Source organism: Silene latifolia, chromosome Y, assembly GCF_048544455.1.
Source record: "Silene latifolia isolate original U9 population chromosome Y, ASM4854445v1, whole genome shotgun sequence".
Taxonomy (NCBI): domain Eukaryota; kingdom Viridiplantae; phylum Streptophyta; class Magnoliopsida; order Caryophyllales; family Caryophyllaceae; genus Silene; species Silene latifolia.
In genome coordinates, this window is record NC_133538.1 from 241102389 (window position 1) to 241126153 (window position 23765).

Sequence of the window (23765 nt, forward strand, 5' to 3'; positions counted from 1 at the left end):
TGACTTTAGTCGGACTTGGTTAAGTATAAGAGCGGTGACAAAGAGCAAAACCCCATAATGAATCAGGTACTACCGTGTGACTCATCATGGATCGAACCATATCAAGTAAGGTTCGATTTCTCCGTTCGGACACACCATTTAATTGAGGTGTTCCAGGTAAAGTTAACTGTAAAACGATTCCACAGTCTTTAAGGTGTTGGTCAAACTCATTTAAAAGATATTCGCCACCCCGATCTGAACGGAGTGCTTTAACCTTTCTACCCAGTTGGTTCTCAACCTTGTTCTAGTATTCCTTGAATTTCTTAAAGGACTCACTTTTATGCTTCATTAAGTAGACATATCCGTATCTACTCAAATCGTCCGTGAAAGTGATAAAATATCTATAGCCATCTCTAGCGGTAATTGACATAGGTCCACAAACATCAGTATGTATGAGTCCTAATAGGTTACTAGCGCGCATTCCAAGACCTTTGAAGGAAATTCGAGTCATTTTTCCAATGAGACATGATTCACACGTGCCATATGTAGAAAAAACGAATGCGGGAATAGTCCCATTATCGACGAGTTTCTTTACACGTTTTTCATTTATGTGTCCCATTCGACAATGCCATAGATAGGTTTGATCTTTGTCACCAACCTTTAATTTCTTATTATTCACGTGTAATATATCTGTAGTTTGATCTAAGATGTAAATTCCATTCATGGAAACTGCTTTGCCATAAACCATTTCATTAAAAGAGAAAATACAGCTATTATCCTTTATTGAAAATGAAAAACCGTCTTTATCAAGTACGGAAACAGAAATAATGTTCTTAGATAAACTGGGTACATATTAACAGTTATTTAAAAATAACTCAAAACCACTAGGGAGTTGGATTACGTATGTTCCCTTCGAGACTGCAGCAACTCTAGCTCTATTCCCGACTCGCAGGTCCACATCACCCTTTCCGAGAGGTGTGATGTTTTTTAGGCCCTGATAATGATTACACAGATGAGAACCACAACCAGTATCAGGTACCCAAGTTTCGAAACTTGCATGGTTAATCTCAATCATATGAATATAAGATGACATACCAACAGGGAACGACGCAGCCTGCTTTTATGTCCTCACGGTACACGGGACAATTCCTCCTCCAATGTCCGGTCTTGTGACAATGGTGGCACTCAATGTCACCGCCCTTGCTCTTTGCCTTGCCTTGTGAACCACTAGTCTCACCAGGCCCACTCTTACCGTTTCCTGGCTTCTTAAACTTTGGCTTACCTACAGTTAGGTCGCCTGGAGCTTTGCCCTTACCTTTATTCTTGTTGGAAATCATGAGAACATCCTGCTTCATGCTCCCACTCAATTTCATATCCTTCTCGGTCTGTACGAGAAGTGAGTGTAGCTCATGAGGACTTTTCTTCAAGTCATTCATGTAGTAGTTCGCCCTGAAAAGGGCAAAACCATCATGAAGAGAATGAAGCATTCTGTCAATGACTATGTTGTCACTGATTTTGCAATCAAGTGCCTCCAATTTCTCGACATTCTCAATCATGTTAAGAATGTGTGGGCTAACCGGTTGGCCCTTTTGGAGTTTCGCATCAAAGAAGCGATAGGTATGCTCATAAGTAACGATTCTAGGTGCTTTTGAGAACTCGTTAGTGAGCGTGGTGAAAATCTTGTTTGCACCTTGGGCAATGAAGCGTCTCTGCAAATTGGTTTCCATTGCAAAGATGAGTACGTTCTTTATCGCACCCGCTTCTATGACGAAATCACTATAAGCAAGTGACTCGTTAACTCCTGCATTGGGGGCTGGGTTTACCAGTATTGGCTCAGTTAAATACTTGAGCTTACCATCAGCAATGGCAACATTCCGTAGTGCTGCCTCCCAATCCGCAAAGTTGGACCCATCATTCTTCAGTCGTGTGAACTGATTCATGTTGTCCATAAAAACTTTAAGCCAGGACTAGCGTCCAAGTGTGGCACTTGGCATTGGGATTTCGTTATTTCCAGCCATTTGTTGTAACAGTATTATCAAAATAAACGTATTCTACACTGCGAAAAGAAGAATAAAAATAATAAGCATATGCATCGTTATGATTTTAAGTCTTAATGCAAAACTGTTATAAGCGAAGACTCAAGCATTTATACAATTGACCCCCCTCAAGAATTATATAAATGATTCCAAGACTCAATTATCTGTAAATTGATAAGCCAACCTTTTAGCTAATTCTACTGTTAGAATTCTTGGTCGATAAATTTCTGTAAATTCTATCTTTAGTCCATCATAATCACGAGAAACTCTTCGGACTATAATGTTGAGATAAACTAAGTCAACACAAACTACTTACCCAACGTAGAAGGGGTCATATTATGCCTACCGACGAAGAAGGGATTCATAGTTGTTTGCCCTTATAAAGACTAGTCTCAATTTCCGTTTTAGAGGAAGATCCCATCAACTTTTATTTTAATTCATTTTAAGTGAACTAATATCTAGCATGCGTGAATGAATAAACTAAGGTGATGGCTTAAATAGAGTGACATCTGTATGTCTATGAAAACTAACATTCAATCTATATGAGTCAATTTTCATGCATATTGGTAGGTGGTTTGGTTTTAGGCGGAAAATGATGCACTAACTAGCATGTGAATGAAAAGCAATAAGAACGGTAAAACGTAAAAACAAAATAAAGTCCTAGTGTGGCCTATCTACCAAAAAGAACATTAAATACAATTTTGGAATTCATCCTTGGACCCGAGAAGCTTGTCTTGATGTTCCATCTTGGTCCATGTAGCGGGAGTGAGCTCCAATCCCCATCTTTAGTCTTCTCAAAAATTACAATTTAAAATTACATAATAAACCTATTTACATTCTAATTTCAAAACCGTAATAAATAAAGAAAACCAAACGGAGATACGAGATCTCAAATTACATTAAAAATTATGTTTCCATCATTACGAAAACATAATTTAACTAAGGCCACACTAGGTATTACAAATTACAACCGATTGCAAAAATACGTAAATAAATCCATTCAACGATTCATTCAACAAAAAAAATTAATTAACTAATAAATTAAACATGCAAGACACAATTCCTTAATTATGTAGATTAATTTCCCAAACCACCTATTTAAATGATCAAATTAAGTGACAATTCCTCTTAATTCATATTAATCTTGTATTATGAATTTAATCCAACATTATTTTAAACTTCTTTAAAATAATTAGGTATCTATGATTTAAGAACCGCTTCACAATAATTCATCATACATTATAAATTTAATGTATAATCAATCTAGGCCAAAAAACTAAACAAAAAAACATCCTTTTTTTTCTTTTTGGTCTCGGCAGCAAAGAAAAAAAAACGAAAAAAAAAACAGTTTTTTTTTCTTTTCGGCAATGATGCCCTAATATCAAAACATTTTGATGAACAAATTCGTTTATAGTTGCTATTAGAACAAGATTTGCATATAAATTAATGAAACATGATTAACCATATATGCCAAAAACTATATAGCAAAAACAAATTTAACCTCATCAAACCCGATTCCATTTACATTTTATTTTAATCATCATTAAATCAAAACATCTACAAATTATCATATTATCATCTTAAACTGAGTAAAAAAACAATATGAACAAATCAAAATGGAAATCAAAACAACCAAAAACGAAAACATCTCGGCCTGAAAAAAATTCAAATCGGCAAAAAAAAATTTCTTTTTTTTATCAGCCGAAAGCCTATTTTTTTTACCGAAACCCCTTTTTTTTTATATTCAAATTTTGTTTAAATTCAATTATGAAATTCACAAAAATAATTTCGTGGCCTGGCTCTAATACCACTTATAGGAAATATCGGTATACTTCCATTAACATTATAAGGATTATAACGAAATTAAAGATATGAAAACTAGTCATAAAAGAAATTTGCATAAACAAAATAGAGAGATTATGAAATCAACCTTCGGTCCTAGCAGAATCGGCCTAAGAACAATATCGCAATGATATTCACCTATCAGTTTCACTCAAGATGATATGAGATATGCCCTTTTGTTCTTGCTAGAATCGATCCCTCAATTAACTGATTAATTTTTATGGTTTTGTGTGTATTTTGATGAGAGGCAAAATTAGGGTAAAAGAATGATGAGATAATAATCTAACCTATACTACCTCTTTAAACCGTGAAAGAGGAGTATTAGGGGAGATTTTTCTCTTCTTTTTTTCGGTCAAACTACCAACCAAAAATAAGGAGAAAATATCTTCTTATTTTTGGGTAGATATCAAAATGTATATTATGTGTACATTTTTATTAATTATTATATATGTTGTCCCGTTTTAATAAGTCCATACATAACCGATTGTAGTCGATTTATTAAATCCGGCCTGACAACATTTATTATAACAATCTCGAATAAAATATACTTTAACTATAAATATCGCATATTTATAATTAGCTAACTAAATATAACTGGTTACATTTAATTACGAATTAACAACTTAATTCGTTCAAGCTAACATTATATACATTAATTAAATATAACATATTATATTCAATTTACGAATTGACAGTTAATTCGTCGCAGCTAATATTATTTAATCGGCATTAAATAATTGTCTCATCAACACGTTGACTAACTGTTTAGTCAAATACATGAACTAACCTTTTAGTCATGTAAGGCACTAATGTGATTACATCTCCATAATCACATCTCTTAAACACATCCTTTAGGTGATACTTTTAGGGACCGGTTGATCACCGCCATCAGTATGATAATAACGTCAAACTTTCTAGCAAACCAACCGTTATTAAGTAATCGTTAATCAACTGATAAAATACGAAGTATACCCTTGTGAACCTATAAGAGATTTATAAATGTTATCACACTAATTTGTGGAGGACACAAGCTCCAACAGCAGCTCCATCTGCCTTTAGTGCACATCCTTGCTCACATATTCCAACCGCAAGCTGCCTTTGTATTTCAGGCAATCCCTTTTCGCATCATCCCCTCCCCCTTTAGAAGGAATTGCCCTCAATTCTTGTTACCTCAATATACCGGGATCAAAGATGAATATTACAAAGCCGAACAAACTCTAACACATAGTCGAACCATCCTTGATGACATCACGTAGCTCGTTTACCTTTTCTAAGTTCAGGACCCACTCGTGCCAACCACCCCACCACCCTCCGTGCGCAAGTCTTAAAATTCTACCCCGTACCACTTCAGTTTTACCTTCAAATTTCTTCCCTTCAAGAGTTCTTCCAAGCTTGTCTTCTTGATGATTATTCACAGAAGAAATAACAAATTTTGTAAATTGAAGATCGATAACTTTCACAGGCTCCTCATCATAATCGTCAAAAATAGGAGGTGATGTTGGATCAAACTTAACATTCTCCTCGTAGGTGCTTTGACTTCAGAATACTCCCGACATGTCTTCTTCTTTTTGCCCCTTTTTTTTCAGTTTTTTTTACGCGGATGAACAGTACCACGCTCGTGAACAGTAATTTTTTTTCTTTTTTTTTAAATACTGTCACGCCTAGTAAAGCAAGTTACTAGACACTTGCTCCTGAGATGCAAAACCGGTTAACTCTCAAACTACCTGCTTGAGTTTAACCCTTGAACTCCAATCACAATCAGAAATTCAACTAAAAACTTGGCTTTGACACGCCTAGGACCGTCTATATTTGAAGAAATCAAGAACCGAAACTCTCATACCACTTATGATACGAATGCGGAAGCGATTTAAATAAATCGACAATGATAGTAGTGTGGATCGAACTTGTGATTCGTGAGACCGAGGGACAAGTTTGAATCCGTGGGGATATTTGCTCGGATTAGACCTATAATCCGAACAATGGTGAATTATAGTCAAGACCTATAATTCGGGTTATTGCTTGAGACGCGTCAAACAGTAACAAAAGTTGGATCAATTCGTCGAATCCGGGTTACACAAAGCTGCGTTTTTTTCCTATAACTTGACTCCTAAATGGAATAAGGAAACCAACTTCTTACCTTAACTGAAATTAGAAAACTAATTCTCCTATCGAAACTAGGAAAGTAAATAAACATCTTCTAGTGCAATTAGGAAAATAATTAACTTCTACTACGACTAGGTAATAGTAAACCTGCTATTACGAGAACTAAGAAAGACTTGTTAATCCTAATCGAATTAGGAGAGTCATTCTAATCCAAATACTGGTAGAACTTCTATATCTTTATTTATCTCGAACTTTGACCTGATTTAGCAGCTCCATCTGCCTTTGTTGTGCATCCTTGCTCACATGTTCCAACCCCAAGCTGCCTTTGTATTTGAGGCAATTCGTTTTCGCATCAAAGGGTTATATGCTTCTTATTATTATCTAGTACATAAAATAAGAGGTAATTTTGGGGTTACATTTTGGCTGCATATTGAGAGGAGAACATCTAAGTTGGTGTCTAGGTTGTTGGAGAACAACATCAAGCATGTTGACGACCAAGTTTTCCCATCTTAGAAGAAAAGGCTGTTTTCTTATCCTTTTGCTAATTTTAATTGCATGCGTGTAATTAGGTCCTTAAAAAATAAATAAATTGTTGTTTAGTTGTTAATTAGAGGAGTATAATTAGGGTTTACAACCGACAAGTCGTATCAGAGATCAATTGTTACATGCATTTCAGTTTTTAGCATGAAAATCGAGTTATAAGATGGCTTGATAAAAATCGTAAATTTTGAAATAAAATGGTTTTATTCGAAATTTTGACATGAATGCATACCTATGATCTTAAAAAGTTTATGGTAAAATTTGGTGAATTTTGGAATTTATTTGCTATTTATTATGATTTTTCGAATAAAAACTGAGTCAAATTGCATGTTTTTGGTTAAATGTTAACTAAAATTAGTTGCATGTAATTTCTGGCAATGAATTTTTTATGTAGTCAGATATTTATATTTTACTTAGTGTAAGTAAAATTTCAGAATTAAATAGTTAATTTTGCATGTTTATTGATTTTTATTTGCTAAAAATCGATAAAATGTGATTATTTTGTGAAAAATATAAAACGGAATTTATAGGCACAAGAAAATTAAATATGATCACATGCATTTTTTACTTTCTATAAGTGAAAATTTAGAAATTAATATGATTAAATTTGATGTTTATAGGTTTTTATTCGATAAAAACTGATAAATTGTGATTATATTTGTCTCAAAATTTATTCGAAAATTTTAAATTAACTTTTTGCCATTTTCATATTCTGTAAAATGTTACAGAATGTTAAGAATTTTTATTTTCTATTTTTCATAATTTTTATGATTAATTTGGAATTATATCATAAAAGTTATGAAAAAGAAGATTAAAATGTGTATATGATACAAAATGATTTTTGAGAAACAAATTTGACTATTTTGGGTTTCTGGAAATGTTCTAGCATATAAAAAATTTTATTTCTAAATTTTTCATAATTGTTATGATTAATTTGGATTTATTTCATAATAGTTATGAGAAAAGCTATAAAATTAGCAATTAAAATCAAATCAAACTAATTAGTAATCAACGAATTAGTGGGGATTATTTTTTGAGTTCTAAATGATTTTAGATAATTAGTTTGAGCTTAAATTTGATTTAATATTTGATTTGTAATTTTTTATGTGAAAAATCGTAAAATTTCTAAAACAAAGCTAAAATATCATAAGATGCTAAATCGGCGATTTGGCATGAATTTTATGTTTTATTCATATTAAATAATTGTTATTTAATTATTTTTATTGAATTTGATTCATTTGTTAAATAATGTAATTTGTACCTAGTATGACCTATTTGTTTAAATCGGTATTACCCGTAATGAAAGGGTATACCAATTTGTTTGTAATTTCATTGCGATCTCGCATCGCCAATTTGTAATAATTAATAGTTTTGTTTTATTAATACAAATGTATAATAGGAATTGCAATGTAATTCAATTTTTATATTTGTAATTTAATTATTACGAAGACTGATGGATTACTAAGACAGTGCCAAATTGAAAGGAGTTCCGAAGAAAGCTGGTGGTTCCAAAAGTCGGTGCCAATCGGAAAGAGTTCCGATGAAGATCCATTAGGGACCAAGGAGTTGGTTTCCAATTTGTAATAATCTTAATTAATTAGATTAGCTAGTATTAGGAGGATGTACTAGGATTCATATTTTTTGTTTTTATATGTGTTTTACATGATATGCTCTTTATGCCAAATCGCCACATGCATTTTATTGTGTTTTTTTTCGCTATTGTTAATTTACAGTTATTTATAATTAGCCAACTTAGTTCACTTATAGGGAATTGATAACTAATTGACAAGATCTCTCATATAGTTTAATTTTGAGATAAGCCCTTCCAATTAGTAGCACTTATGAATTCCTTATTCATTAGGGGGCAGGCTTAGCCTCACCGGATTGTTCCCTTTTTACGGGGGATAAGTAGGATAATAAATGTTAATACACGTAAAAGTTTGTTAGACTTGACAGAATGTTAAGATCTGCATGTCAGGCGTCATCGGGCCCATTTTTTGAATTCCAGGGCTAGGTGACGGATTTATGTGAAATATATCGACCAAGAGTTCTAAGTGTAGAATCAGTCAAGCAGTTGACTCACCGAATCTATTTAAGTTTGGGATGTATCGGCCTTACCGTACCCAGATTTATTTAGAGATGGATCTCGGGATCATTTATATAATTTAGGTGAGAAATCATTAATTCATTATATAAATGTATTTACTTGTTTATCGAAGTTTTTATTTTTACGATGAATGTTATGTTTCTCTGTTATCCCCTTTTTAATATATCGCCCAATGACATTCAATTTTTCGCTCCTCATTTATAAACTCGTAATCCCGTTCTTTCATGGAATAGGTCTGCTTAAGGAAGACGGTAAGCAAAATTTTCGACTGGGACGCAAATCTCCTTTAAACCACCATAAGAAATGACAAAATTGAATTTTTTCAAATTGATCCTTGTATTCGCTGTTGTAAGGGTCTCTTATCAAGAGTATTAACGGGAGTTTTGTTTGGTCAAAAATGTATTGATTCTTGCAATGACACCTTTTATACGACAATGATGAATAACTCATATTGCTCACGAGATACACATTCTCGAGAATAATTTCGTGGTCCATTTTGTCGAATTTTGCCTAGTTTCGTCCAATCAGTTAGTTCCCACATACTTAAATTATAAATTAATTAAGTACGTGGAAACACTGAATCTGTTAGGTTTATTAACCACATATTGTACTCACTTCAAGGAATGGTTTACTCGTTTTAAGGTAAATCACAATGTGAATATCATGAAGAAGCGTCTTCATGGAACTCATCTTCTCCTTGTCCAAACAAAGAGGGACATAGAAGTGAGTGGGAGTTATAAGAATATACTTAACTGTTAAGGATAGGACGAGGGTCAAATAGGAAATTGGTAAAAGTATGGTGTTGGTACAAGGAAAAGGTAAAAGCAAGGCGGTTATGAATAGCAAGGCCAAACCCAAGAATGGTTTCAACCCCGCCGTCTTATCAACTTTCTATTAAAACAGTGTTGGACACTGGAAGGGAAACATTGTTTTGGTGGGTGGGGGGGGGGGGGGGGGGGTTGTAAGCTTCTCATTATAAAACGGAATTATCCCATGCATCACATATTACAACCTACTCATCAATAAGAATGTGGCAACACTTAATGATTTCTAGTAAAACTTAGCCAATCCACCACACGACTATTTCTATTTCTTACATCACATTGATTAATTTATCATCTTCACTTCTTTCTTGACATTGTTGCATAGACATAAGGACACAAGACATAACCTTCCAATCCGCATTGATTTCTGCCATGCCTTAGATGAGCCATGAGGTAGACCAGAATCAAGGCCACCACCTTCTTCCTGCACGCAGAAGACTGCCTCCATTTGATTCACTACTGAATATAATCAGTGACAGGTAGCTCAGTTAAACACCATCCTGCCACCAACTATAAACAAAGCCTGTTGTACCTACATTCAAAGAAGAGATAGGTATGAGTCTCCTCCATTTCTCCACACAAATAACAGCAATTCTCTTGGATTATCTACATCCTTAACAACCTATCCTGTGTTAGCAGTCTGTTCTGTGCCACCAACCAGCACAGGAAAGAATATTTTGGCATAATCCATCTGTTGAGCACCCAAGGATACCAAGTGACTTTATCTCCATCTGGTCTAAGCCACATATACCCAACTTTGATACTATAATGCTCTACATAATCATAAAATAATTTAAACTTATAAATATTCTTGACTTGGCATATCTTCATCCAAGCCCAGCTACTTTAGTTTCAGGTTCATAATCGTTCCAAACTGAGTTCTTAATATACATTGTATGAACACATCTTACCCATAGGTGGTCAGCTTTCATGGCCATCCACCACACATATTATCCAATGGCTGCAACATTCCAAGCATGTAGGTCTTTAAAACCCAATCCCCCCTGTTTCTTAGGTTTACAGATCTGTGCCTAAGAAACCAAGGCTAGGCTCTCTTTTTTATCAGTGCCATGCCAGAGGTAAGCCCTACATATTGCTTCAACCTTCTAATAACAGTTTTGGGCAAAATAAAGATTCTTGGCCAATAACAGTGGAGAGCTGAGTACAGCTTTAATCAACACTACCCTGCCTGCATAAGCTAAATTTCTGGATCCCAACCCTCTAATTTTGTCCACTACCTTCTCAACCAAACAATTATAGACTAAGATGGACAATCTTTTTGGAGATACATTCACTCCCAAATATTTTAAAGGTATTGTCCCCCTCTGCATCCCAGTCTAATGTTCAATCTCTCTTATCAACATTTCATCTATTCCATTGTAATAGAAATTAGACTTCCCCCTATTCATAACCAGACCAGATGCTTTTGAGAAATGTTCAAAGGCATTCAACATCAAACCAATGGAAGATATGTCCTCTCTACAGAACATGATTAAATCATCAACAAAGCATAAGTGTGTAACCTGAATCCTATTACACAGAGGATGGAACCTGAATCTCTTATGCTGCTTTAAAATCCCTAACACCCTACTTAAATACTCTAAGCATAAGGTGAAAAGGAGGGGAGACAAAGGATCTCCCCGCCTGAGCCCTCTTTTTCCTTTGAAAAATCCAATCGTTTTCCCATTCAAAGAAATTGAATACGTGGGGGTATTAACATATTACATCAAAATTCTAGTAAATTGTTCAGGAAAACCAATAGCTGGCAGTATATCCAGAACAAAAGACCATTCTACTGAATCATATGTTTTTTGTAACTCTAGCTTCATCAACATTCTGGGAGAGCAGCTTTTTCTTTTGTGCAGCTTAATTAAATCCTGGCATATGAGGATATTCCCAACAATATCCCTACCTTTAATGAAAGCACCCAGATTAGGACTGATGATATCAGGTAAAACCCTTCCTAATCTAGTAAATAACACCTTAAAAAAACATTAGTAGATAGTATTGCAATAGGCAATGGGCCTAAATTGCAACACGGTCTCTACATTTCAGCTTTTGGGATTAAGGTGAGAATGCTAGCATTACATTGCTTTAAAAACTTACCAGAATGTATAGCCCCTTTAACTGCCTCTATAACATCTGGTCCCACAATATTCCAGTTGTTCTTAAAGAATTGGCTACTGAACCCATCTGGCTACTGGAAGGGAAACTACCCCATATAGAATGGAGAATGAATTAGTTGGGTGTATGCCACCTACAGAACTTTCTTCTCTAAATGTCTATGTGATTTATATTGACATTAATAATGATAATACCACTTTCTTGGTATTTAATACCGGTTGTGGTCCTAATCTTTGTATTTGATACATAGATTGCTGATTGTGCGACGATTAGCCATGATGGATGGCTACCTACACAAAAGAAATGGAGCTATAGTAGCTGCTATTTCTGTAGGGACAGATAAATGTTATGGTTTAGTTTTTAGTTTAGAGATGTACTTAAATAAAGGTTATTATGTACACAAACTCTAAACGAGAATATAATATAAAATTTTGTGTGAGACACAAAGGGATCCAGTTATATTTTTAAACTAACTAAAGATTAATGTCATATAAATTATAAAAGGCTCAAATCAGGAGACCCTGATAAAGTTTTACCTCTGACAAGAAAGATAAAACGCATAAAGACACAATACTCTTAAATCATTTGATTATGATCTGATGGTGTATGCGTATATTATATTCAAGGCAAGATAACTCGTGCCCTTTTGTGGAAAAGGAGATCGAGTAAGTGTGTTATTGTGTTGACTTTGATTGATTCTCACCTAAAGGAATGTGATATAATATCAAAATAAGTAGTAACTAAACTTTATAAGATGGTTCTTAATGAGTTAATTGACTCAAATTGGGTATTTAACCATTTTGTCTGCTGGTTTTTTTTTTCACTAAATCAAAACTCAAATGAAGTAGTCAATAGTCTCCATATGAGATATGAATAGATAAGGTACCTAACTTGTAAGTTATTCAAATGAAAATTATGGCAATTTATCCTACAAAAGTTACGAGAATAAAGTGTTTGTGGCTTATGATATTGTCTTTCTATAAAAAGAGTTTTGAAGAAGATAGAGTGGGATAAATTTTGAACCTGGTGAAGTTCAAGAGCCACAAACTGTACATATAACGCAGGAAATTTTTTTCTTTATGTCAAATTCAATAGTTATCTTTTTGGAACCTAGGAGGTCAGGTTGAATTTGTCACCTATCGGTGGTGAAGATGAGTTCATGTTACTTTTCAAAAGTGACGAATCTGTAACTTACAAAGAGTGTAACACCCACTTCTTACCCGGCCAAGGTATGGGAGGATGTTACCATCTCGGTTTCCCAAGGCAGTGTTTCAAAACTCCAATTAAAGAACAACTTAAATAAATAACAAGTTTAGTGATTTACAAATGAATAAATGAATAATAAATGTAAAACATAACATGTACAACTCGACTACTATCTAAGTCAACCAACTATATAGCTCGACTCCAAGTCTAAGGCGCGTCACGTCTCCCGCGTGACACTAAACCAACCTGTACTCAACCTGCTCCCTATTTGATCGGAAATATCATAAAGATCGACACAGGCCACCCCGGAAATAGGTGACAATTTACACAGACACACAAACACGTCAGTTTCAATAATAAGACAAAACATGATAGATAAATATGCAACATGCCAATGATATGAATGAGACATGATTATACGATCACCATGCCGGTACCGGGACACACCCAGACATACCCATAACCAACGGTGTCAGGGACACGCCCATAACACCACACCTCACAAATAGGTACTCGGAACACGTTCGTGGTACCAGGCCCGAGAGCGACTCAGATCCCCCGCTAGACGTCGTGCCTCAACCACACGAGTCCCTCCGTAACTCAAGTCATTAATGTGCACATCCCTCTTGGAGTGGGAAGCTCCAAGAGGTGACCCGAGCGTGAGACGGTCTCCTAACCTCCTCACGTCTCCTCAACAATAAGTATCACCATCAACAATTTCCAACCACCACATATATATCATTAAATGCAACACAATATGCCAATATGCCTATTTTACAATGAATATGCACAACTCTTAACAATTGTGCCTCTTTCTCATATATCATGAAAGACAATCATACCATATACTCATGTACACCAACAATCACATGTCATAATGCAAATCCAATGATATTATCAAACCAACACTAATGACTCATCATCATGTTATGAAGAAAACCCAACAATACTATGGGACTAATAACAATTATCCACAACAATCATGTCATAATACAACAACAACACAATAATGACACATGAAATCATTTACACTTATTGAAATCGAGTAGGATTAACCAACCTTTTAGTAAAGTCCAAAAGCTACTCGAAACCACTAAGGATCCATCTTATAAAACCGTCTCATCCTACATAATTATATAATAACCATCACAAAATATTCTACAACAACTAATAATACAAATTATCCTTAATTACCCCACTTAATTAGTCAAACCCTAAGTAAAATTCCATAGTGTAAATACTAGAAAACTGGGGTTTACTTACTACCAAGAAAATGGAGAGGAGATAATGAAAAGATTACTTACAAGGTATGATCAATGAAAAAGAATTAAGATTTAAAGGTGAATCTTCAAGGTATGCACAAGATCATTAGAGTAAGGCTTGAGGGGATTATTTATGGATCTTAGATTGATAAGAGGATAAGGTTTTTGAGAGAATATGAGAGGAAATCTGGAAAATAGGGATTAGAAAGTGACAGGCCACCTAGCTACCACAATCCCGTGCAAAAGCTGGACAACGACAGGGCACTCGGTCGAGTGCCCGGTTCACTCGCTCGAGTGAACCGCCACTCGGTCGAGTGACTTAACATCAGAATGTTTCCCAAGGTTACAGGTCTCACTCGGTCCCTCACTCGGTCAATTGGGCTCTACTCGGTCGAGTACTCGGTTTACTCGACCGAGTATAGGTCTTATAAACTATGGGGTATTACAATCTTCCCCATTAAAAAGAACTTCGTCCCCAAAGTTCACCTTACTCTCTCTCCTATCTGATTACACCCTCAAGCCTCATAAACAATACTCATTCGCTCTCTAGAGGTCTTTACCGTCATCGTTGCTCCCATTATGCCAATATGATTTTCATCTCCCTCACTAAGCTCACACAAGGTTACACGTTCCTGTGGACATAGCCACCTGCGATGCCCAACCGATCTGTGGACATGCAGTAGTCTTTTGAAAGCCATGCTCGGTGGCATAAGAAAATGCTTTCGACTGGATCATTTTAGATTGGTCGGTTTCATCTCCGCAAGGGTCTCAAAACGATGCAAGAGATGTTCGGAGTCGCCACCAATCATTTGTGGGATGCTTGGAACCCGTTCGAATCCACTTTATACATAGGTCAACCAAGACAAAAAAGCGGTGTTTGACATTGGTACTAAAGATAAGGAGTCGTCCCTCTTTAGCATCCTATCTCTAGAATGACTCTCGTACACCCTGGATAAGGTCGTCCACTATCCAAAGTTTCTGAGTAAGAGGTGAAGGTACAAATTGGGAAGCCTTTTAATCGAACACCTAATCCCGCCCGCGGTAGCGGCCTCTACTGATCGATCATGGTTGGTTAAATGAAAAAGTTGATAAAACGGGTAAATGCATGAATGCGCATCCAAAAGTTTGAACTTAACATGTGAGCTTTCTATATCGGTTGTTTAATCCAAGTATCAAGTATTTGATGTCGAGTTGGATTTAATGTTGATTTGCATGCAAGACGGAAATTAAACATCCATTTATCGAATTGGGATTATGGTGCATAACGTGATCCATTTGTCTTAGTAAGGCGTTTTGCAAATACAATGTAGAATGGGCAGATTCGTCATCTGATCCGTCCTGTATTCGGTTTAACCGAAGTCGAGATCGTCCTAGACAAGTGCTGGAAGGAAACAGGGTCTGCATCAGGCAGCCTATATAGGCGCGAGCTATCGGGCGATGCAAACTGGCCTGTCCAGATTTGAAAATTGGAAAATGAGTGGCCTGTTTAGGCGCGAGTCAACAGACGATTGGAAGGACGTCTTATGACCATTAAAAGGGTTTGTAAAATGGTTTGAAAAGAGGGTGTTTGAACCCGTCTTGATTTGAAAAGGTTGTTTAAACCGCTTTTGTGTTGATATGAAGAACGAGACTTGAATAATTATCATTATTTTGACAATATTCGATGTCGGGTTTGGTTTTGTAAGCTTGACATGAATAATTAGCATAAAAATGATTTGAAATAATTAAAATGGTAAAAACCGATTACAAATAAGAAATAAAATAAAGAGGAAGATGAAACCAAAGACAGCTGGATTAAAGCCTGAGAGGGGTTTAGGCGCGAGCCTCCCTGCTATACAAGCAGCCCCTGTCTCCGGCTAAAATCCGATTTTGGCTCATTTATCCTTTATTTGGATCATGTTATGCATGTTTTAGCATGTTATAGTCATAAAACAGATGAAAAATATGATAGAAGAGGATTTTTACACCCTCATACTTACATGCTAGGCTTGGGACGTGAAATCGACGAAAGTGTATCAACTTGTTTGGTCGGAAAACTCGGTTTGAAAACCTTTTTAGCAATGTAAAAAGAGTGTTTTAAGTTTAGTGATGGTGTAGTTGGTCGAGATGGCCGGTCAAGTGATTTAATGCACGGTGACGGTACCAAACAATGTGTAAGGCTTGTGTTTTTGATCGGTATGTCGAAAACACGTGTCAGTTTGTGACTTGAGAAGTCGAGTCTAGAATTTTAAGGGAGAGATGAGAGGGCGGACACTCGCATAAGGTGTTATGGTCTGTGAAGGTGGGTGTTTATAGAGAAATGGATGGTTGTGTGCATTTTGAGCGACGTGGCCGTATGGGCTGCTCGAAGAAGCGCGAGCCATTTCGCGGGTCTTCGAGGTGTCTTGTCACTATCACGTAATTGAAATCGTGATTTGTTCTATCCTATGTTTTGGATGACATGATATGTACTTGACCATGAAGCATTCAGGGAAATACTTAACATGGAAGTCTTGAAAAGTTTTGTTTTTTGTGTTTGACTCGATTTGACTCGTTATTGGAGTCGGGATTTGAATTTTGAGTCGGTTTTGGATCCGGTGTCGGTTTTGACTCTAGTTAGTGTCATTGCGACCCCGTCGTCATGCATTAAACATTCCAGATACTTTTGAAGAGTTTTGAAATGTTTTATTTTCGAAATCGTTTTAAGTTTTCCGACGTATAGTTATACAAAACTGTCGATCAAACGTTGCGATTCCTAAGCATGTTGTAGTTCGATAATCATCGGGTGTTTTTTGGAGGCTCGACAAATACTGGATATCTACAGAGCCTCCACTTTGACTGAGGCTTGGACAGGGCAAAAGTCAAAGTATAGCCCCCAGGTCAATCGAAGATTACAACTTAGAGACCGAAGCGACGTCGAGGCGGCTCGAAAGGGTTCGGGCCAAGGACCTGTCGTCGAGAAGGGCGACGCCAAGTCGACTCGGGGATACGAGTCAAGGACCTATCGCCGGGAACAGTTTAGAGTCCGTCGACTGTCCGTGCGGGTCGTATAAAGTTCGTTGGACTACGTACAAAGGCTCACCAGCCATAAGAAGAAATCTAACCTGAGGTATCTTTGGGATATGTCCTTGAGTCGTTTCTTGTTTGCGGAAAAAGGCTCGCCATCCGTATTACGAATATGATGGGGCTTTCCAGCCGTTCGCGAATATGAAGGGGCTCGCCAGCCACGTTGCGGATATGATAGGGCTCGCCAGCCGCTTTGCTGATATGAAGGGGCTCGCTAGCCGTGTTGCCGATATGAAGGGGCTCGCCAGCCGCGTTGTGGATATGAAGGGGCTCGCCAACCGCTTTGCGGATATAAAGGGCTCGCCAGCCGCATTGCGGATATGAAGGGGCTCGCCAGCCGCGTTGCGGATATGAAGGGACTCGCCAGCCGTGTCAAATGTGTGTTGTGAGGCTCGCCATCTATGTTGGATGTGCGTTGTGAGGCTTGCCAGCCATGTTGAATGTGCATTGTGAGGCTCGCTAGCCATATTGGATGTGCGTTATGAGGCTTGCCAGCCATGTTGAATGTGCGTCGTGAGGCTCGCCAGCCATGTTGGATGTGCGTTGTGAGGCTCGCCAGCCATGTCGAATGTGCGTTGTGAGTCTCGCCAGCCATGTTGAATGTGCATTGTGAGGCTCGCCAGCCATGTTGGATGTGCATTGTGAGGCTCGCCAGCCATAAAAGATGTGCATTGTAAGGCTCGCCAGCCATATCGGATGTCGATTGATCGACTGTGGGAAATAGCCTCGTTGGATGGGTCTATTTCGAGGGGTTGTTTGAATTAGCGAGCTTCGTGAGTAAGCCTCCGATATCCTACTGGGGAATCTCGGTGTTTATATTGAATGCTTGTGGCGCCAGAAAGGGATAGGCTCGTGAGCTTGGCTCCCGTGGTCGGCGGTGATTTTGAATCTCGAAGAGAGATAGCGATTTTTATTGCCGTTTGTTTTATGGAGAAAGGACAGATGTGTATTCTGCCATTCGACGTGTGTTTGGGGATAACGGTTTTGATTTCATCTTCCCACTACTTGAGATTTATGAAGGGTAGTGAATTTCACTATCGTGTTTGAAGGTTTGACGGTTTTTAATGCTATCGCTGAAAATTTGAAGTTTCTGGAAATAACAAACTTTGAATTTCACCATTTTGTTTTTGTTCGAGAAATGACCGTTTTTAATTCCGTCCTTGAAGTTTTGTGAAAATAGCGAACCGGAATTTCACTATTTATGTTCTTGTTATTTGAAATATGACGGTTTTAAATTCCGCCATTGAAATTTTGTGAAACTAGCGAATTTGAATTTCACTATTTTGTTGTTGTATTTGATGAATGACGGTTTTTAATTCCGTCGTTCAAATTTTGTGAAAATAGCGAATTTGAATTTCACTATTTTGTTCTTGTATTTGAAGAATGACGGTTTTTAATTCCGTCGTTGAAATTTTGTGAAAGTAGCGATTTTGAATTTCACTATTTTGTATTTGTTTGAGAAACCTCGCAGTTGCCAGCGCTTGTACCTCGAGACGGCGATCGACCCGGTTTGGTAACTGGTGATACGTGCATTTTACATAGTCCTTTTTCGCCTTTATTGCACGTATTTCCAGTTAATTCTCGTAGTTTTATATTGCAAAATGCCTCGAATAGGCTTCTTTGGTTTGGTTTGCCTTATTTGCAGGAACGGACCCGAAAGTAGCGGAACCGTAACTTTTTCAGTCCCCTTAGCATGTATTTATGTAGATGGAAGATTTGGAGCCGAATTGCTATGCCTCGGGAAGCGTCAAGTGGTCTCGGAAGCTAACCAATGAAGAAACGAGCCGATTCAGTGATATGCATCTCGAACAAAGACTTTTTCTATTCTTTCTATTCGATCGAGTGAAGATGGTGGTCAATAGTATTCGATCGAGTCCCTGCTGTACTCGATCGAAGGGTGGCATTATGAGGTTCCTCGATCGAGTGGTTGTTTTACTCAATCGAGAGGTTTTGCTGGGAAGTTGCTCGATCGAGAAGTTCTATATTACTCGATCGAGAGCTCTTGTCTTTAGTCATAGGATTTATTTATCTTAAGTTAAGATTAGGTTAATAAAATATCTTCTCTGTATAAAGAGAAGACGTCATTAGTTCTAAACACTTCATCTTAATCTGATACTTTGCTCTTAATCACTCAGAAACTTAATTACTTTGAAGGAGACACTTTTCTCTCCTTTTGCAACGTTACTTTGTTCTCTTAATTTCCGGATCTCAATACTTTGTAATCTTTCTTTCCCTTTTATTCAAGCTTTAATTCTTCTCTGTATCCCTTTAATTATCGTTCTTAATTTCTGTTCTAATTAGTGTTGTTAATTAGTCTATGCCATCCATTTTTATTAATCTTTATATCATGTCTCTTGTTAATTCATTAATTACTGTTATTGTTTATTTCATTATAAACATGAATAGCTAATTCCCTTTATGTTAGGATTAGGGGAGCCATGGTAGTGAATCAATGATGTTGTAGTTAGATTGGATGATTTGTTTGTGAGAACTGTCTTATAACAATTTAATTGTAATCATTTAGTTGAGTGCACGCTTCTAAACTAGTTAATCTGGTTAAATTCAGAGCTAGATCGAGATATTGGAATGAACAGACCTGTTATAAACAGTAGACTACACTAATAAGGACGAGAGTTAAGTTAGTTGTATTTTAGGGTAGAAAGTGGACCGAGAGGACCTTTCCTTTACCCTTCTCACATTAGACTGACTGATCTATTTATGACAGAATTGACTAATTACCATGGTAAACCGACTTCTTAGCATTCATCTCTTTATTTGATCACATACTTTATTTCTCTTTATTGATTTATTGCTCTTTTCTCTCTACCTTAATCTCATTTAGTAATTCAGAAAACAAATTCAAACACCCAATTTTTACCGTGACAAACTAGGATAGCAAGCAGATATAATAGCCTCTATGTGGAGTACGATACCCGACTTACCTCTACTATATTTATTAGTTGATCCGGTTGGTTTATTTTTGATAGGGTTGCGACAGCCGTGTCAAATTTTGGTGCCATTGCCGGGGAGGCAGTTATCCTATTTACTTGTTTTTATTTAGTTTGTCTTAGTCTCAAGGGATTTTTAATTCCTTGAGACAGTTCTTATTATTTTTCTTTCTTAGTTTCGTGTATGCCCAAGTCCAACAGGTCGGAATTAGTACCATTTGATCCTAAACCGGAGCGGACTTTTCGATATAGACGAAATTTGTTGAGAAAGAATCGTCAAGAGGCAGTCCTGAGCGCTCTTGAACCTGAACTTGAACACTTTATTTTTGCAGAAGATCAATCTCTAGAGGAAGATACTTCTATTTCTGTAATCAAATCCGTAAAGATGCCTAATATTGCGAGTCATTCTGAGCCAACAGCTGAGTCTATTCCAAAAGGTTTTAATCTTGCAACGGAAGATGGGAATACATTTGATATTCGGCCGTCTTACATTAATCTGGTTGACAAGAACCTGTATCATGGAGTAGCTGGCGAAGACACGAGAAAGCACACGGAGGTCTTTACAGATTACTGTTCTACCATTCCCACTACTAAGGGAGTGACTTAAGACAAGATTAAGGAAGTCCTTTTGCTTTTCTCTCTGACTAATGGAGCCCGAGAGTGCCTAACTGACTTGGATAGATTTGCAGCTGGAATTACAAATTGGGAGACCTTGGCTCTCGCTTTCTACAGAAGGTACTTTCCTTCACAAAGAACCAATGCATTGAAAGGGAAGATTACGAGTTTTAAACAAACTCCAGATGAAAACTTGTATGAAGCGTGGGGAGGGTTCAAAAAGCTATTTCGGTCCGTCCCTCATCACGGTTTCAAACAATGGTTTTTGTGCAACCAATTCTATAATGGGTTGTATGATGACCACTGTGCTATTTTAGATGCTGCAGTTAATGATGGGTTTCAAAAGAATATAGATGATGATAAAGGTTGGGGAATTATTGAGGAGATGGTGACCCATTGTGCTGAATATGCGAATCCTAGAGGTGGTATTAGAACGGTTTCTACCGTTGAGAGTGCACTTGTGGCTCAGCTGGAAGCCATGAATGCCAGATTTGATAAGTTTGAGATGCAGGCCGCGGGGAATCAATAGACGGTTCACTTGTTGTCTAGACAAGAAACCGTCTCATGTGAGAGATGTGGTAGCAATGATGGTGATACTGCCGTGGATTATCTAGCTGAGAAGGAGCAGGTTTATGCCTTTCAACAATATAAGCGAGGGGGCTCCTATTACAATAATCAAGGTGGAGTCCATCCCAATTTGAGATGGAATAGTCAAAATATTTTAAATCCAACACCTCCACCGCAGCAACAACCATATGTGCCGCCTCATAAAGCTCAACAAGGCCTTCAAAATCCTCCATCTTTCCCACCACTGCAACAAGGTGCCTCCTCTAGTGGAATAAGTGATATAGCCGAGTTGAAGTCGATGGTGCAGTCATTGACAATTAAGTTGCAGATGAGTGATCAAGTGAAAGATGCCGCTATTAAATCACTTGAATAAAAAATGGCTCAACTGGCTACTAATCAATCTTCAAGGCAGCTGGGTCATTTACCATCACAACCAGATAAGAAGCAACACGAGATGCTCAACTTGATTAATCTGAGGAGCGGTCTTTCTTATGAAGGACCAAAAATGCCAAGTAAAGATGCTGAAATTTCGACCGGAAGGTAAAGATTCTTGCTCATGAACGATCGTCATTTGACGAAACAGTCTTGTGCGACAGGAAAGTCCTCGATCGACTGATTTCTGGTGGTCGATCGAGGGAAAATGCTGAAGAAGTCCTCTATCGAGAGGTTGAATGTGCTCGATCGAGCACTGCTGAAAGGACCACTCTCGATCGAGTAGATAAAAGTACTCGATCGAAGGGAATCAATACTCGATCGATTAACTATGATGGTGAATGCGAGAATTCGTTGGCAAAGAGGAATGAAGGACTAGCTATCCCAATCACGGCTCCATTTCCAAGAAGACTACATAACAAGAAGGTTGAACAACAGTTCGGTAAGTTCGCTGAAATTTTAAAAAGTTTCATGTTAATGTACCTTTTGCTGAGTTACTGACCCAGGTACCCTCCTATATGAATTTTATGAAAGAAATTTTAACACGTAGGAGGCATATAAATGACCACGAGACGGTGGCTTTGACTGAAGTAGGCACTGCCCTAATTCAAAATAAGACCCCACCTAAATTATCTGACCCGGGTAGTTTCTCTATACCATGACATATCGGGACCCACTTAATTGATAATGCAATGTGCGATTTGGGAGCTAGTGTGAGTGTCTTACTGTTGTCTCTCGCTTTGAGACTTGGTTTGACCAAATTTCATTGTATTAATATGACCATGCAGATGGTCGACCGTACTTTATCATGGCCTTTAGATGTCTTAGAGGACATACTTGTTAAGATCGGGAAGTTCTTTATTCCCGTTGACTTTGTAGTCTTGGACATCCCCGAAGACTCTTATACTCATATAGTTTTAGGACGACCATTTCTTTTTAGCGCTCGCGCAGTAATAGATGTTGGGGGGAAGAGTTTAACTTTTCAGGTAGGTGATGAAGAGCTAATTTTCTATCAGTCGAATGTTCGTAAGGATCCTATGCAAGTCTAGCCCTACAATGCTCTACCCTCTTCACACTCTGACACGGAACCTCCAATTGACAATGTTGAATCAGTTGCTGTGATTCTAACACTTCCGCCCCAGATTGGGAGCAATATGGAGGACCATTCTGTCGTTTCTGTTGTTATAGGTACAGGTGGATTGGACATTGGAGATCCTGGTGATAAAAGTACATTGGAATTTGAGCTCACAAAGAAGAATGATGCCAACGATAAAGACCATGAAAGGAAAAAGAAAGACAAAGAAAAGATGAAGGTGAAAGCGTATGTGGATACGGATTACTTTTCTTCGATCAGTTCAAGTACATGGAAGCTAAAGAAGACGGTCACCGATGCTGAAGGGACCTCCTCCAGTCAGAAGCCCTCTTTTGGGCTATTGAAGTGTTTTGGAAGATGAAACGGGAAGCCGTTCCGTTTGTAAAAACATTTGTACTTTGGATTTTGTTTGACATTTTAATTGCTTTTAGACAATAGCGTAGTTTAGTTAGTTTATTTAGTGTAAGACCGAATTTAGACTGTTGCTATGAATTTGGTATTTTTGCGGGAAGTATTTTTGTGTCTTTATGCAGGTTTGGGGAAGATACTTAATCATTGGAAGGCGTGCCTAACTAAAAGACCTCGATCGAATATCTTTTGTGTTTGATCGAGCATATTTCCCAGGTAAAGCACTCAATCGAGTGATTCACTGTACTCGATCGAAAGGTCTAAATTGAGGGGTTCTCGATCGAGTTGTCCTGTACTCGATCGAGCAGAATTGAAGTGCCAAAGTCCTCAATCGAACATCCAACTATTCTCGTTCGAGTAGAGTTCAATGTAAAATGGGAAGCATTTGATCGAGGTTTTTCCCAACACTCGATCGAACAAATGGCGAGCAAAAGCAATCGATCGAGTGGTTTCAAATCACTCGATCCAGTAACATCCGCTGATATGAGCACGAGGGAGTATCTTTCTCCTTATTCTATTTTCATTTCCTTTACTTTGTTCTTCCCTCTTTTGCTCGACAAACCCTTAACCTCCAATCTCATACCTCTAATTCTTCCCCAAAGTACCAATTTAATTGCCCAAATATTTTGCTTAT